The sequence below is a fragment of the Schistocerca serialis genome, chromosome 2, assembly GCF_023864345.2.
Source record: "Schistocerca serialis cubense isolate TAMUIC-IGC-003099 chromosome 2, iqSchSeri2.2, whole genome shotgun sequence".
NCBI classification, from domain to species: Eukaryota; Metazoa; Arthropoda; class Insecta; order Orthoptera; family Acrididae; genus Schistocerca; species Schistocerca serialis.
In genome coordinates, this window is record NC_064639.1 from 263,178,400 (window position 1) to 263,194,619 (window position 16,220).

The 16,220-nt window shown below is 43.2% G+C and overlaps 1 protein-coding gene across 1 annotated transcript in view; it reads left to right on the forward strand.

The window, feature by feature from the left end:
* LOC126455887 (Down syndrome cell adhesion molecule-like protein Dscam2) overlaps positions 1-16,220 on the forward strand; it is a 225,813-nt gene that overhangs the window by 15,528 nt on the left and 194,065 nt on the right. The gene's annotated exons all lie outside the window — the stretch shown is intronic.

Consider the following 16,220-nt stretch of genomic DNA (forward strand, 5'->3'; position numbering starts at 1 on the left):
CAAGTGGGTGACATCTGCTCTTCTGTCTTCCGAGAAGGCTTCTGTCCGTTGTCGATCGGTCATTGGCGGATAGTACACGGCCTGTAATTGGCGGAGGCGAAGTCGATATCTCCATCCTTAGCGCAGCCCGTGACGCTGGTGGAACTCGTGCAAGTGGCGAGTCTCTATGGCACTTGCACCAGCTCACATCTTTACTAATGTGGTGCTTTTGCCCTGGCTGTGTCTTGTTCGGACGACACAGCAAGGATTACAACAATACAATAAGGAAATCTATGATTATAAAATCAGGTGGCCTGGTGAGTTACAGTCGGCTCTCTTCCCATCAATACGTCGGGAGGCAGCACTCAGAAGCCGGAGTCGCCAACTAGTCTGATCGCAGCACCAATCACAGTAGTTGAATAACGCGAGCACTTCAACAAGTGCAAATACAGCGGACAGTTATCAGTGGATAAAAATAACTTAGAAAAATACGTGAGCTGCCCACCAATCAAAAGGTATCCCAAAATTTAAAGTAACAACATAGAATAAGATATAAACCGCTTCCAAAGCATGATAATATCATGGTATTCAAATCTTAGTCTGTCGCCTATTTGGCAAGGCAGCGCCCCTCGCCGTTAAAGTTCAGTTAAAGAACAATGTTTAGTAAAATGCGAAATAGAACCAAATATACAGCAGTTTCTTAATGCAAACAATTTACTCAGCGATAAGCAAAGCGGCCAGCCGGTTCTAGGTGCTACAGTCTGGAGCCGAGCGACCGCTCCTGTCGCAGGTTCGAATCCTGCCTCGGGCATGGATGTGTGTGATGACTTTGGGTTAGTCAGATTTAATTAGTTCTACGTTCAAGGGGACTGATGACCTCAGATGTTAAGTCTCATAGTGCTCAGAGCCATTTGAACATAAGAAAGTAAAGTTAACATTTGACATATAATTATGATTTAAAGAACCCCCTTAAAAACTTATTAGTTACAGAGAAGAAGAATGTACACCACAAAGGCTAGGATGTACTGCTGATCAAGACACTGGATTTCTGAATATTATAAAGAACTCATTAAATACAGACATCAAGAATGAAGCTCTTTAGCAAACGTACGCCATGAGAGATTAAGCGATACTGCTGACGAAGGCATTGAATCCCGAAACATTCCAAATTATCACAGTACTAAGCCAACAGCACTCAAGCCGAAGCTACACACAGCACAATGTGCTAGCCAAACTAGATGCCTGAGCGTGCTCATTCCATTGCAACCGCAATTTTAAATCTGTTCGAAATCGTGCTCACTCGTATAGCTTTTTGGCACGGGCCTATCCCTGGTAGAAGACTCTTGTAGGTGTTGTGATCGTCCTGTCACGGCCAGTGGTTTTCTGCTTTGTAGGCTGCGCACCACAAGGCCTCCTATACACTCTTCCGCTGACGGGAGCAGTCGATGCAGTGCATTCCAGGGCGTGCTCCAAAATCGACGCAGGCTGCTTGTCCATCGTCCTAGCCGGACGGCTTGCTAGATCGGCTGCTAAATGGCGTACTGCGCTCTTTAAATCAACATGCCCTAGTCCAGACTGCCCACCTCCGCTGTCAACGGTTACACTAAGACACCCTCGGGAGTAAAATCTGGAATCTGTGGCATCTAGGAGCGAGACGCGACTTATCGATCTTCCCGGTACGGCTTACTGACATTCTTGAATATTTGTTTTATATCTGTAAGAATGACTTCAAGGCGATGGCGTAGTCCCCCGGCAAAAAAGTTCTTGCTGATCGTGTAGTGGACCGCAGGAAAGAAACTGCAGAAGCGCACGTGAAAGATTCAGAAACTGCAGGAGACCCTATGCAGGTAATATAGCCCATTTTTCTATAGTTTCTAACACTACCACAATAATGAGTTGTAGTGTCATTAACACAATCTCAAGTGTACTAGTGGGTGAAACGTCTTGTGCATGATACAGCAGATGGGGCAGACTGTTACTCTATGCCTGAAGAAGAGATTCAGCAAGGTCGTGAAAATAACTCTGATACATTTATAGCCATTTTCAAAAGCTGGATGTGAGCCTCAGTGCTTTGGGAAATGAGTCCTCCTGAGCGCATATGTTTACCAACGGAAGTTGAGGTTGTTTATTTCTTGCCAATTATTTTCAGCCTATTTCAGCTCGTTACTCCTGATTCATTAGTATAAGAATTTGCCAACCCACAATTCACAGTGTGCTTAGAATATATCAGAAATTCAGCAACTTTATTGATTAATTTTGCGAAAGAGCACATACAGACATGTATGTCATTGTTATGCTGAACAGAACATTTTGAGACGTAAAACATTAAAAGAAATGCAAATAAAAATCGTCATATGTTACATGTCTGACAAAGAGAAGAAGACAGTGAAAATTCTGTAGTGGCTGTCGTCTAAGGGAGAATTTTTGATGAGTCACGATGGCGCTGCTTTTTTGGTGGAGTACTGCTCCCGCGGTCTCTGGTGGTGGTTAAGACGAGCATTAATGTTTTGTAGCTTTCGCGAAGACATTGTACTATCGAAGGCGGAAGGGGAGAAAGAAAAGGAAAGTGAACGAACTAAGGACATCAGCTGCATCGGGACTTCGTGCAGAATCAGAGACGACGAATGAAAATGTCTGCCAGACCTGGAATCAAACCCGTGATCTTCTGCTTACTGCGCAGTTGCGTTAACCACTGCACAACCAGCACCCAGTGTGTATCGAGATTTGCAGACTATGTCAGCGTGTCTCCCGGTGGACTCACATCTCCACCTAACGCCATCTGTCCATAGTCCCTGTACATGTCCTCCACGTTCGCTAATTTCAGATTTCCGTTGGAGGGCAACAATAATGAGCGTCTGCACTACAGGTTGTGAATTCATTGGCCATCGAGAATAATCAATTGTATTGGACATGTTCGAAAAAAAAAACCGACCCCAGGCATTTATATAATTATACACTCAGTAGTACCACATACCCTGAGAAGTTGTGGTAGGTGTGATAAGTCACACCTATATTCAAGAAAGGTAGTAGGAGTAATCCACTAAATTACAGTGCCCATATGTCTTTGGAGAAAAGAGAACCACTCATATGAATATCAAGAGCGCAGATGGAAACCCAGTTCCAAGCAAAGAATGGAAAGCAGAAAGGTGGAAGGTGTATATAGAGGGTCTTTACAGGGGCGATGTACTTGAGGACAATATTATGGAAATGGAAGAGAATGTAGATGAAGATGAAATGGGAGATACGATACTGCGTGGAGAGTTTGACAGAGCACTCAAAGACCTGAATCGAAACAAGGCCCTGGGGGTAGACAATATTCCATTAGAACTACTGACGGCCTTGGGAGAGCCAGTCCTGACAAAACTCTACCATCTGGTGACCAAGATGTATCAGACAGGCGACATACCCTCAGACTTCAAGAAGAATATAATAATTCCAATCCCAAAGAAAGCAGGTGTTGGCAGATGTGAAAATTACAGAACTATCAGTTTAGTAAGTCACGGCTGCAAAATACTAACGCGAATTCCTTACAGACGAATGGAAAAACTGGTAGAAGCTGACCTCGGGGAAGATCAGTTTGGATTCCGTAGAAATACTGGAACACGTGAAGCAATACTGACCCTACGACTTATCTTAGAAGAAAGATTAAGGAAAGGCAAACCTACGTTCCTAGCATTTGTAGACTTAGAGAAAGCTTTTGACAGTGTTGACTGGAATACTCTCTTTCAAATTCTGAAGGTGGCAGGGGTAAAATACAGGGAGCGAAAGGCTATTTACAATTTGTACAGACACCAGATGGCAGTTATAAGAGTTCAGGGGCACGAAAGGGAATCAGTAGTTGGGAAGGAAGTGAGACAGGGTTGGGGAGAAGAGGAGTTTGTGGCACAACTTGATAAGAAGAAGGGACCGGTTTGCAGGACATGTTCTGAGGCATCAAGGGATCACAAATTTAGCATTGGAGGGCAGCGTGGAGGGTAAATATCATTGAGGGAGACCAAGAGATGAATACACTAAGCACATTCAGAAGGATGTAGGTTGCAGTAAGTACTGGGAGATGAAGAAGCTAGCACAGGATAGGGAAGCATGGAGAGCTGCATCAAACCAGTCTCATGACTGAAGACGACAACAACAAACAATCGTTAACGTCGATATGCAGCAGGATTTTAGAACATATACTGTGTTCGAACATAATGAAATACCTCGAAGAAAATGGTCTATTGACACCCAGTCAACATGGGTTTAGAAAACATCGTTCCTGTGAAAGACAACTAGCTCTTTATTCACATTAAGTGCTGAGTGCTATTGATAAGGTATTTCAGATCGATTCCGTATTTCTGGATTTCCAGAAGGCTTTTGACACTGTACCACACAAGCGGCTCGTAGTGAAATTGCTTGCTTATGGAATGTCGTCTCAGTTATGTGACTGGATCTGTGATTTCGTGTCAGAGAGGTCACAGTTCGTAGTAATTGATGGAAATTCATCGAGTAAAACAGAAGTGATTTCTGGCGTTCCCCAAGGTAGTGTTAGAGGCCCTTTGCTGTTCCTTATCTATATAAACGATTTGGGAGACAATCTGCGTAGCCATCTTCGTTGTTTACAGATCACTCTGTCGTTTATCGACTAATAAAGTCATCAGAAGATCAAAACAAACTATAAAACGATTTAGAAAAAATATCTGAATGGTGCGAAAAGTGGCAGTTGACCCTAAATAACGAATAGTGTGAGGTCATCCACATGAGTGCTAAAAAGAACTTGTTAAACTTCGGTGACACGATAAAGCAATATAATCTAAAAGTCGTAAATTCAACTAAATACCTAGGTATTACAATTACGAACAACGTAAATTGGAAAGGACACAAAGAAAATGTTGTGGGGAAGGCTAACCGAAGACTGCGTTTTATTGGCAGGACACTTAGAAAATATAACAGACCTACTGAGGAGACTGCCTACACTACGCATGTCCGTCCTCTTTTAGAATATTGCTGCGCAGTGTGGGATCCTTACCAGATAAGACTGACTGGGTACATCTAAAAAGTTCAAAGAAGGGCACCATGTTTTGTATTATCGCGAAATATGGGAGAGAGTGTCACAGAAATGATACAGGATTTTGGATGGACATCATTAAAAGAAAGGCGTTTCTCGTAGCGACGGAATCTTCTCACGAAATTCCAGTCACCAGCTTTCTCCTCCGAATGTGAAAATATTTTGTTGACATCGACTTACATAGGAAGGAACGATCACCAAGATAAAATAAGGGAAATCAGTGCTCGTACGGAAGGATCTAGGTGGTCATTCATCCCGCGCGCTATACGAGATTGGAATAATAGAGAAGTGTGAAGGTGGTTCGATGAACCCTCAGCCAGGCACTTAAATGTGATTTGCAGAGTATCTATGTAAATGTAGATGTAGAAGGGCCACATGTTAATGGCTGGTACCGTGGCACTATTTATAAAATGACCCCGCATAAATCAAGAAGGAACTTTATGGAAACTGACTCAGACATATGAGAGCAAACATACTCTCTGGCCTGCGGTCTGGTAGATTAAAATTTTTGCATTATGTTTTGATTCTGCTACTGCTGTGATGAATGATAAATCAAATTACAGCTCTCTTCACCCAATGAAGCATGAATGGATTCGAGATAGTGGCGGTCAACGTGGCATAATTAAGCATGGAAAGAGACGTAAATTTATCTGTTAAGTCCACATTTTGCTGCATTTCTATTGTTTATGTTAGCTGTACACTCTTGTTGTCATTGTATCAACTTGGATATTTTAGTAGCAGATGAGAGTATTGATAATTGTAACACTTTTCAGACTTTCACCTCGAGCCGGCCTTTTAACTGAAGTGTAATACATTCTCTTACTGCATTTTGAAATGTTAGTACTCACTTTATATGTCACGGTTTTTTCCTGAAATTAAAAAAAAATGCTACGAAAAAGTAAGGCTCTTCCAATTGTGAAAAACTGTTCTGAGGTGCCAGATGGTCATGTATCTGTAATAAATATTCTGCTCAAATTTAAAAGCGTTGCAATCGAGAAAGTCTTGTAAATCCTGAGTTTCAAATCCAATGTGTTACATTGTTACTGTGCTGCACACTAATATTCAGAAAGTGAAAACCTATTAAGAAGAAGTAATATTTTAAAAAATCAGAAGTTAAAACACTTTGAAAAAGAAGTTATTGTCAGCTAACACACATTTCCACTTTAAGACTTGAAAAATTATGAAGAAGTTAATGAAATTCCGTTCACTTGTTAATATCAAGTTTTCTGTGGTAGAAAAATTTCTTCCGTTTTTTCAAGGTACAAGTTCGTACGGGACGGAAAACATTTTAAGAATGTACAGAACTTTATTCACTGTATAATTCTCTAAGCGAAGAATTAACACTATCCTTCAGATGGATTTAATACGTCACACAAGTATTTACAAACGCTGCACACAAGACAACCTCACGTTTCAAACTACAAAAACAGTAGAAAATTCAAGAAGTTTTATCGGCCTCTTTCCAGGACACATTCTTCATGTGATTTTAAACTCACTCAATAGAATCAAGCCTCGACCAGGAAGCATCATTTGATCCCAGGTACACAATCCTTCGGGTTCAACACTCGCACTGAAGAAGCGAAGAATCAACACAGTAATGAAATATAAGTTTGTCCATTTTTCTTGTTTTGTATTGAAACAAGATTATCTGAAAAAACAGTGTTTTATTTATTAAGGAAAATTTTGCAAAACTCTTAAGTGCATACGCACACACAGTGGCAAATGACTTTACAAAGCGTTGTGTACAACAGTACAGGTCTTCAGCGACTGCACTTTCTTATTCATGAAACAGTTTACTTTTTGGAAACGCGCTAATATCCTCAGTTTCTTGAATGTATGTTATTGTGTGATATAATTCCAGGTCATACACTGTTGTGACCGGCTGGTCTGAGTGTCACCTTTACACGTTGCAAGCTGTTAGCAACTATATACCGTAAAGTTAAAGTTTAAAATTGAGGCATCTAAGTGCCGTACGGTAGGTAGGGACACCTGTGTTGGACTCTGCTGTTAAGGGAAGTTTTGTAGAAAGAAGTCGCAGGGAACCAAAGCACGATGACGGTGCAGAGGGACCGAATGAAAAGTTCAATTACTACGTAAGGTACACCGCTGCAAGTGATAATTGCGGAGAGGCGAGATACGGAAATGCAGAGTTCTACACCACTGGTCGTAGATCGATATTCGCAGTTTCGACATCCAAATAACTGACGACGGAGAAGTCTCTGTTTCAAAGAAACATTATGGTTTTATAGGCTCGGATCTCTATTCTCCACCTTCCCATGTCATGTGGACAGTCGGTCAACGCGGTGAGACAGATTTTCGTGAGCGTGGATCAATCATCAGAAGTATGTGTGTCTCCTTTCGTGTGTTGGCGTCAGGAAGTGTACTGTGCCTTTTTTTAATATATTCGTGAATAATAACAATAACAATTGTCACCTGTAAGGCTTTTGGTGGGGACGTGCCGGAGTGTTGCTACTTCTCCCTAGCCGGAGTGGTGGTGCCGTGCTCGGGTCCCTCGCTGAGCGTTCCCGAAGCATGGAAGACTGTTGAGCTACGAATTCGCACGAAAGCGAGCTTGCAGCCACGTTCTTACAGCAGGTCTGATACAAATGTGTCACGGAAACCTCAACGTGACCGTCAGACGTCCGTCAGGTAAAGTAACTGTACCTACATCGGCGCGGCCGGGTGAACGACAAGTCATTTCTATGGAGGCAATGGTACCCTAAGGGACTCAGAAGGGTTGCATTTACGTCTTGACTGTGTGTCCAGTGCGTCAGTTTGCGCTTCTAGTTTGGCGTCTCGGTATCCCCTGCGTTAACACTGGCTGCTGTTGTCATAAATCACTAAAACGTAATATATTAAATTCGATATGTGTGACGCTTCCTCCATTTAGTTTACGGTGAGATACTCTGTAATTTATGACTCAGAGTATAGTAACACGGTAGGCAGTTAAACCAAAGCTCGTTCGAAGATCTGTACAACAAAAAATTGCTCTATAGTAGTGCACAATCTGTTGGACGGACACAGAATCAACAACCATTTACAGACTCTAAGAAAGAAATAAAGATTAGACTGTAGTCAGAGGACACGGATAGATATTAAGAAGCTAACATACATTAAAGTACGAACAATCCAAGAGGTCAGTCTTTCACAAATTAAATGCATGCTCTAATAAATGACATTTTGGAAAATGGAAGTATGCGAGAGGGCTGAAAAACTGGAAAATCATGTCCCATGTGTAGGGAAGGGTAAAATTTATGATTTCTTTTTTGAGAGGCATAATGGTGTCGAGTACAGCTTACCAGATATTTACGTTGATGTTGAATGAAGAAGGCTGGTGTATAAGATAGACCAGGACTCAAGCCTGCAAGAAATTTAGGAAAAGTAGATATGAAATCTAATTTATAAGACCACAGAGATTACTCCGTTTATGACATATAGTGGGGTGGCTGATGACACGATGCCAATGAGCATGACGAAAGGATGATTTTTCCCATTTGCATCGAAGACAACCTAAGAGCAAGATGGGTAGGTAAAATGCTGGGTGGCGATAGCAATATTGAGGGACTGCAGAGAATAGAGATATATGGAGGGCACATATTTAGAGCTGTAGTTACGAAGAAGAAGTTACGTTAACTTGGTACATATACATAGAGTGAAGACTATAATACGCGTGTCGACTACGACGCGAAGTTCGTATAACAACTCACGTGATGTACTCTGAACGTATGTGAGGCAATTGGCAGCCTCTCTGCAACCATTCTGTCACAGTCGTCAGAGTAAAGAACCTACTCAGAAACTTTTTTTTGTAACTGATTTTTTAGTCCAAAGACTAGTCTGATGCAGCTCTCCACCATAGTACACCCTATACAAGTCTTGTTATCTCTGCATAACTACCGTAAGCTACACCCATTTCAACATGGTTACTAAAGTGAGATATTGAAATTCCGTGGAAAATCTTAGCCCCAAACGCTAAACTCCACTAAAACCTGGCTTGTCTTTTACGGCTTATGGTGTGTCATAACAAACAAATCCTTCTTTTATCAAGTTCATCCATTAAATTCCTATTTTCCGAATTTGATTCGATACCTCCGGATCAGTCATTCTATCCTCATATATAAGCTTCGCCATTCTTCCGTAGCGCCATATTCACTGTAATTTGAACTGCTTTTCATCAACATTTTACTTCTGTACAAGGCTAGACTCCAAACAAACGTTTCCTGGAAAGGCTCCCTAACATTTTCTTTTTTTGAGAAATGCTTTTCTCGTTACTGCTAGTTAGCACTTTATGTCCTCTCTACTCTGGCTTTCGTCAGTTATTTAGCTGCAAATGTATTAAAATATAGCTACTACTTTTCATGCCCCGTTTCTTGATCTAATTCTATCAGCATTACCCGTTCCGATTCAGCTACATTAGATGATTTTTGTTTCACTTTCGTTACAGCTCATTTTATATCCTCTTTTTTAACACTACCCATACCGTTTAAATGCTCTTCCAAGTCCTTCGCCGTCTCTGAGAGTACTACGATGTTATAGGCAGACATCAAATGTTTTGTCTCTTCTCCCTGAAACTTAACTCCTTCGTCAAATATCTCCCACATTTCATTCCCAGCTTATACATTAAATAACATTGAGGGTAGGCTAGAAACCTATCACAATCCTTTCAACTCTAGTAACTATAGTCTGGCTTTTGTAAAAGTTGGGGATAACCTTTCACTCCCCACTTTTAATCTCTGCTACATTCATAATGTCAATGATTGTACTCCAGTCAACATTGTCAAGAGCGTTCTCCAAATCCACTAACTTTATAAACATAGGTTTGCCTTTCTTCAGCACATCTTCCAAGTTAAATCGTAGGTTCAGTGCTGTCTCCCGTGTTCGTTCACTTCTGAGAACCCAAGCTGGTCTTTCCCAAAGTCAGCCTCTATGAGATTTTCTAGTCTTCTCTAAATAATTGGTTGAAATATTTGGCAACCTTGACTTGTTAAACACGTGTCAGCACCTGACGTTTTGGGCTTGTTACATTGTTCTAAACGTCTATTGATACTTCGCCTGTCTCATATTCCTTGTGTAAAAGGTGGAGCAGTTAGGATCTCGATAATTCTGAGCGAATGTCGTGTACTCCAGGGACCTAGATTCGACTTCGATCTTTCAGCACTCTGTCTATCTCCCATCTCATATTTATTTACATCCCTTTCTGTAATTCTGTCTTCAAGTTAATTTCCCTTGTGTAAAGCTTACAGCTCAGCATGCTCTGCTTAATATTAACTTCCCACCTGTACTCCTAATATTCTCATTTTACTATAGGCAGCATCTACCTTTCTCCTATTCATGCATCATTTTACAGCCTCGCATTTGTACTCCATCCCTACTTGCTTAGCTATTTTTTTCTTTCTTTCAACCTCATTTTCTAGACAAATGGTGATTCTTCCCCAGCTCCATTGCTCCGTTTTATACACCTTTATGGTCAGGTGGACCAAGAAAAGTTAAACTTATGGAAAGTGCATGGAAGAAGAAATCTCGTTTACAGTCTCCTCTCACCTTTTTACTTCCATGCAGAGACACAGCGACAACACCGATTTTTCTGAGGGTGAAGGAATACTTCACATTGGTGAATGTGCATTGGATCTACGATCTCACACAGTCAGAGCTGCTCCGATAGCGCATCCATCACACGGTGTGCGACCTGGCAACTGTGAAGTGAAAGTTAATGGAGCTACAGATTTTCCTCAGTAATAAGTTCGGTCGCATTATTTAGAACACGATCCATAGTATAACGTACTGTACCATGGAAGTGGATTCTTCAATATCAGTAAATAAACAGAAGGAGAAATTCAATAGATCGCAAAAGAAGAGAGTACCATTCCTACCTTCAATATGAGTCATATTAAACACATCAAACCGAGGGAGGTGGCGCAGTCGTTAGCACACTGGACTCACATTCAGGAGAACGACGGTCCAATCGCGCGTTCGGCCATCCTGATTTGGGTTCTCCGTGATTTCCCTAAATCGCTTCAGGCAAATGCCGGGACGGTTCCTTTGAAAGGGCACGTCCGACTTCCCTCCCCATCCTTCCCTAATCTGATAGGACCGATAACCTCTCTGTTTAGTCCCTTCCTCCAAATCAAGAAACCAACACACATCAAAAAAAGTTTTACATCACCCCAGTTCCTAGAACTCCTGGAGATAGACGTTGGCTCTGGATATTTTATCAGAGACACAGTTGATTTGACTGTTCAGAGATGTCACTAACCCCGCCCAAAGATGTAAAAAACCACGCATGAGCAGCCGCTATTGGACGGACGGGGTGCGACAGCCGAACAGTTCCAGTCATTCCACCAGGGAGGAGGTACACAGCTCGTGTTGTCTGTAGTTCAGCCATGCCCAGACTGTCAATACCGCATTTAGATCGCGTCCGAATTGTTACTTTGTGCCAGGAAGGGCTCCCAACAAGGGAAGTGTCTAAGCGTCTCGGAGTGAACCAAAGCGATGTTGTTCGGACATGGAGGAGATGACATGCCTCGCTCAGACCGCCCAAGGCCTACTATTGAAGTGAATGACCGCTACCTACGGATTATGGCTCGGAGGAACCCTGACAGCAACGCCACCATGTTGAATAATGCTTTTCGTGCAGCCACAGGACGTCATGTTACGATTCAAACTGTGCGGAAAGGGCTGCATGATGCGCAACTTCACTCTCGACGTCCATGACGAGGTCCATTTTTGCACCATGCAGCGCGTTACAGATGGGCCCAACAACATGCCGAATGGACCAGTTAGGACTGGAATTACGTTCTCTTCACCGATGAGTGTCGCATATGCCTTCAACCAGACAATCGTCGGAGACTTGTTTGGAGGCAACCTGGTCAGGCCTTAGACACACTTGTCAGCGAGCGCAGCAAGTTGGAGGTGACCTGCTGTTTTGGGGTGGCATTTTGTGGGGCCGACGTACGCCGTTGGTGGTCATGGAAGCCGCCGAAATTGTTGTGCGATACGTGAATTCCATCCTCCGACTGACAGTGCAACCATATCGGCAGCATATTGGCAAGAAATTCGACTACGTGGACGACAATTCGCGCCCCAACTATGGCCAGCATGTTCTCCAGTCATGAATCCTATCGAACATGCCTAGCCGGCCGGTGTGGCCGAGCGGTTCTAGGCGCGTCAGTCTGGAACCGCGTGACCGCTACGGGCATGGATGTGTGTGATGCCCTTAGGTTAGTTAGGTTTAAGTAGTTCTAAGTTGTAAGGGACTGATGACCTCAGATGTCAAGTCCCAGAGTGCTCCGAGCCATTTGAACATGCCTAGGGTAAAAGGGTTGTTATGGACGAAGTGACCAACCAACCACTCTGAGGGATCTACACAGAATCGCCATTGAGGAATGGGACAATCGGGACCAACAGTGTCTTGATGATAGTATGCCACGACGAATGCAGGCATACATCAATCCAATAAGACGTGATACTGGGTATTAGAGGTACCGGTGTGTACAGCTATTTGGACCACCACCTCTGAAGGTCTCGCTGTACGGTGGCACAACATGCAATGTGTGATTTTCACTAGCAATAAAAAGGGCGGAAAAGATGTTTATGTTAATCTCTATTCCAGTCTTCTGTATAGGTTTGGGAACTCTCAACAGAGATGATGCAAAACTTTTTTGATGTGTGTATTATTAATAGGTTTCTGTACAAGAATGAAATAATCGCAACTGCCAAAATTGGGAACTACGACGTTGCACCTTCAAAAATACCAACGGAAGACATTATTGCTAATGTATAAGCTGAAATACGTTATTTATCTAAACAAGGCGTAGAAGAAATACGCATAGAATCAGACAGGTTATTGCTTAGGAGCAAACCATCTAACAGTAACGTAACGAAGGGCGAGATGAAGGCTTTCCGAGATTTGAATCCTGTTAAAGACACTCTTCTTATTACCCCTGGTAAAGCGAATACTACAGTGGTAATGAAGAACGAAGAATGTTGCAGTAAAATTAAGGGCTTATTAGAATCAGTAAGATACAGAGAACTAAGGAAGATCTCTTAACTTCTGTCAACTAATAAACTAATAGAAGATTCCTCAATTTTTCCTCTCGACAAGAAGGTTCTCATTATATTAGAAGTATAGCCATCAAGACTGTATGGTTCACAAAAAATTCACAAACGGGGCATTTCGACCTATGGAATCTCCTACAGCTGATTACAGGAAAAACTGACTTATATTAAAGGTGCTCGTCATTTTATCGAAAACTCTAAATTCACCAGGCTGAGTTGCAGTGTTCATAGTAGCTTATTCACATTTCTATTTTTGCAAGTATTACTTACCTCTATTAGATTTTGTATTTGTAAACGTGTTCTTTCCCGCCCACGAGTCCTGTTCTTCTATAATTGCGCTTTACTTGTGCCCACACTGGCTAAATTCAGCCTACCCATTAAGATTTTTAATGATCAACTGTTTCACACTCCGACACTTAGAACGCCAGTATTGGCTTCCCTGATGACATCCTGCGTAGGCTTCGCCAGATCAGAAAGCGGACTATTCTATCTGCGGAATATTTTAGTCAAGAAGCTGTCGTTATTAAGGCACACAGTAAAGCTACATAGCCGTGCGAGGTAGCCGCGCGGTCTAAGGCGTCTTGTCAGGGTCCGCATGGCTGCCCCCGTCGGAGGTTCGTGTCCTCCCTCCAGTACGATTAAGTAGTGTGTAAGCTTAGGGACCGATGACCTCAGCAGTTTGGTCGCATAAGACCTTACCACAAATTACCAAATTTCCGAAAAGCTGCATACTACCTGAAAAATAACCGCTGTAGTTTTCTCTTGCTTTCTGCCTTTGGTAGTACGAATGTACCAATATATTGTTGGCTTATATTACAAGAAGACGTCAGTCAATCATCCAGACTGTTGCCACTCCAACTACTCAAAAGTCTTTTACCCCCATTCAGGAGCCAGCTGTTTGTTGGCCTCTCCACAGATTCCCCTCTACTGCGGTTGTGCTTATGGTACGTCTACCTGTGTCGTTGAGACACAGAGGCCATCCCACCTGAAAGGTCAATAATTCATGTGGAGGTGCCACTGATATTTAAGGCGAATGTTTACTGTTAATGGCTGTGCGTCAACACTAACTGGCGCGGTACAGTGGGATAACGCACTGTTCAAATAATCAAGAGACAACAATATTCGTGTACAAAACAAATAAAAGTAGCCCAGCACCGTATGTGGCTTCGTCGAGTCAGCTGCGTCACTGAAACTTCGGTGTAAGCACCCCAACCACCAACTGTCAACAGTTGGCTGCTGACACCAAAGTTTAGAGATGAAATGTGTAACCAGTTACGTTCACCACTGATGCGGTATTATACAGGTATCACGTCAGCCTCTTCAGCATCAATTACGGCCTGAAGTTGGCGCACTGAAGCACCGAAACTGGTAGCTACAAAATAAAATAAATAAGACCATAACAACGACTGTAGGCGTTTCATTTTCTTACATACAGAAGTTTGAGGCTGCCCGTTAGTCGCGCACGGATAGCCAAATGGGAAGGTAACCGCTCGCGATAAGCGGGATATCCGAGTTCGATTCCCGGTCCGGCATACGTTTTCACTGCCGTCAGTCGATTCTAGAGCCGATGGTTATTCAACTACGTGCTATTACGATTCCTTTTAATGCACTTGACGCCTCAGCTACTCGGGAAGTCGGTTGAATCCATCCTGTCGGCCACATTTTTGCCCGGCTCGGTCACCTCATCTCGTCGTATCCAACCAGCCTGCTCGCCCACTGTCGACTACGAACCGTGGACCTCAGAGGAGCAGGACAACGAGGGACACTCGCCCCCAGTCACTTTCCTTACTCGGTGCTATCAGCAAATGCACTTCTCCACTGAAGCCCGGCCGTACGCTTACGTGCCTCGCCCGGCCCCCGCGCACCTGTTGGCGGCGAAAGCTCGCCGACATTACGTCTTTGGACGCAAAGAGCGTAATGCGAGCTGTCGGTTCCTGCGGGGCTGCAAAGTCTCAAACAGTAACGGATTTGGTCGACGGTAAACTGAACTGCAGCTGACTGGGATCGTAAATTACTTGTATGAGTCACAGAACGGAGGTCCGAGTCTGCGGCCGAAAAAGCCAGAGCGATCACCTCGCAATAACTGCTAGGAAAATATAAGACTGAGAGGACAAAGTTTCGGTGTGAGCAAAAATTTCGCACAATGATTGTCTTCCATGGTTTGGATACGATAGTTCACCAAGACTGTGTAAAACTGTCTGCAAGTGGCTGGAGAAGCACTGTAAATACTACAGCGCACGTCTCCTCTCCATGGACCGTCAATTAGATGGTTGTGGCACCGTCTCGACCGTCATGTTATTTTCGAGGAACACTATTGAGAATGATGACTGGGTGTTGTGTGCTGTCCTTAGGTTAGTTAGGTTTAAGTAGTTCTAAGTTCTAGGGGACTGATGACCATAGATGTTAAGTCCCTTAGTGCTCAGAGGCATTTGAACCATTTTAACTATTGAGAAAATACGGTTCATATGGCTCTGAGCACTATGGGACTTAACATCTGAGGTCATCAGTCCCCTAGACTTAGAACTAATTAAACCTGACTAATCTAAGGACAGCACAGACATCCATGCGCGAGGCAGGATTCGAACCTGCGACCGTAGCAGCAGCGCGGTTCCGGACTGACGCACCTAGAACCACTCGGCCACAACGGCCAGCCACTATCGAAAAAATTTAGAGAATCGGCGTGCTAAGCTGACAGCAGAACTATTCTACTACCACCAGCATACACTTAGCGCAAGGTCCACAAAGACCAAATACGATAAATTAGATCTAGTACGGAGGCACATAGACAGTCGTTTTTACCTCGCTCTGTTTGCGAGTGGAACAGGAAAGAAAACGACTAGTAGTATTACACGGTATTCTCTGCCATGCACCAGACGGTGGCGTGCGGGATATGTAGATATATGTAAGTGGAATGCCAATTGTCCTACATGCAGTCTTCAGTAGTTATTGGAAGCAGTGGAGAGTTGTCAGTTCTTGACGGAGTATTCGCATCTGACCCAGCAGCAGCGTGTGGTATAAACGGCACCCACTATGCAAGGTAGCAGGGGATCATAAGATAGCTGCTTGACAGAGTGTGTGTGCGTGTGTGTGTGTGTGTGTGTGTGTGTGTGTGTGTGTGTGTGTGTTTGTGTGTGCGTGTGTGTGT